Raw genomic sequence first — 2,551 nt, 5'->3', positions numbered from 1 at the left:
TCTGATCCGTACCTGCACTCCACAAAAGATAGGTGAAGTCCTATCTTTGGTCGTATCTTGCGGATCACGCACCCATTCAAGTTAATGTTTGCTGTCCGCAGTCCAAGCACGACAGCTATACGGTCGTGTGCATGAGCCCTCAGTCCTAAATTAGGATGTTGACTGCTGACAATTTTAGCGTGATTACCTTAGGGCTCATGCACACGACAGTATTGCTTTTTCAGTGTTTTGCGGTCCGTTTTTAACGGCTCCGTTGTTCCGTTTTTTGTTTCCGTTTCCTTTCCGTTTTTCCGTTCCGTTTTTCCGTATGCCATATACAGTATACAGTAATTACATTGAAAAAATTGGGCTGGGCATAACATTTTCAATAGATGGTTCAGCAAAAACGGAACGGATACGGAAGACATACGGATGCATTTCCCTATGTGTTCCGTTTTTTTTGCGGACCCATTGACTTGAATGGAGCCAAGCACCGTGATTTGCGGACAAGAATAGGACATGTTCTATCTTTTCACGGCACGGAAATACTGAAACGGAATGCAGACTGAGACACTTCAGTATTTTGGGCTGAACCATTGAAATGAATGGTTCAGTATATGTTCCGCATACTGAACTAAAAAAACGGCCAGTATACTGAAGGCAAAATACTGTTGTGTGCATGAGCCCTTAGGCTGTAGCAGGTCTTCTTAGACCTCTTCCAGACAAGTCATGTTAAACTCTTCATGTTTTGGACAGCAAACATGGAGGAGTATTTCATGTAGACCACACCTGGGAACTTTTGCATATGGTTTAAACTTAGTTTTTGGAACACCATGCATCCACAGAAATGGGTAAATAAGGTACCATGTGTTATCCTTGAGTGTGACCCACAATGTGGGTCAGTTTGACATGAGTGAAGTTGGTGAAAGACTCCCTTTAAAGTTCACCAATAATTTATATGGACCCCAAAAATCTCATTAATCTGAGGGCTGCTGCAACGACCAGCTGCTCATCATGAATCCGACTCATGAGACCTCTGATAAGCAGATGACTGCTGGATGATGATGCAGCCAGCTGCTCATTCCCTGTATCACATGAAGGCTTGAGTTAGTGACAAGCCATCACGGTAGCATTCCCTCGTCTCCATACAGAGTAGATGACTGCTGCATGTAGATAGCCATTAGATGTCCAGGGGGCACTACAGAGAGGCATATATACTGGGGGCACTATGGGGACATTAATATAATCTGAAGGCACTGCAAGGGTTAGGGGTTAAAAAAAAAATGCACTGCACTGTTTTCCCCCTGGCCGGTGATGGGGCCAGGGCTTCACGGAGGTGGGTGTGGTGTATCAGTTCGGGGGTGTGGCCGGTGAGGTCCGGCATTTTGGGTGAAGCCAGTGGACACCCTGAGTATACCTCGCCACCCCCTTATAGTGCATAGTATACAACACCCCATAGTATGCAGTATATAGTATAAAACCCCACAGTATACATTATATACTATAACACCCCTCAGAATACTGTAGAGTATACCACAGTATGCAATATACAGTATATCACCCCGCAGATATGGGGGAGATAAATGACATCATTGTCATGACACAGATCATACTGTGAACCCCCCGACATAAACCTACAACTTCTATATCTGCAGCAGATAAGGAAGGGGCGCTGCGCAGTGCGGATTAGGGGGTTTACGCCATGTCTCCTATGACACGTCACTGAGCGACTCCTCATCAGCTGAAGAGTTCAGGCTCCCCGACCACTCTCAGTAACAACCTGACAAGTCCGAACGCTCCTTAGAAGAAACTGTAGACAAAGTATAAATCATGAGAAGCACGTATTGTGTGCAACCAGCGGGCCGCAGGGTGCAATGTCTGTGTGCGGTGGGCTGATGGGTGTAGTAGTTGTTACTCACAGTTTAGCAGCACCCTGGGTCGGCGTGCAGTGATGGGAAGGAGAGCACCGGGTTCCTTCGGGGCACACCCTGGTGTTTAGGGTTTTCCCACCAGAAGGTGATTGAGGTGCTCTTGGAGGTGCGTTTTAAGGTGCAGGGGAGGCAGGGTCCCTGGTGTTTGTGGCGCCAGCACCCTTAGGTGCAAAGGAGGTGTAGAAATGAAGAGGAGTCAGATCTGATAATTAACTTGAACTTTCATAATCGATTTTAAATCACTTCATGCGACTGTGTCATTAATCTGAGTTAGGAAATTTGAGTTAAGAGCTGGAGTGCTAACCCTGCTCCATCTGTACATGTTATAGTAAGTGCCAGTAGGTGGCAGTAGTGCTCCATCTTCTATACTGGCTGCATCACGTGGTTTTCGGGAAATCTGCTCGCTTCCCGTATACACTCTAATGCAAGGTTTCACCACACGGGGGCGGAAATGTACAACTTGAAATGTTATGGGTATTTTATATATATATATTTTTATTTATAGAAAATGAATAGAAAGAGGTTTGTACACACCAGTCTGCTGCCCTCTAACACGGAGTACTCCCGAAACACAATTATGGGGTATGAAATGCTGTGATCATATCCGTTTGTAACCTTCTTCTACTCCCTCTGCCTGGAAA

This window comes from Bufo gargarizans, chromosome 9 (assembly GCF_014858855.1).
Source record: "Bufo gargarizans isolate SCDJY-AF-19 chromosome 9, ASM1485885v1, whole genome shotgun sequence".
NCBI classification, from domain to species: domain Eukaryota; kingdom Metazoa; phylum Chordata; class Amphibia; order Anura; family Bufonidae; genus Bufo; species Bufo gargarizans.
This window is presented reverse-complemented; position numbering follows the sequence as displayed.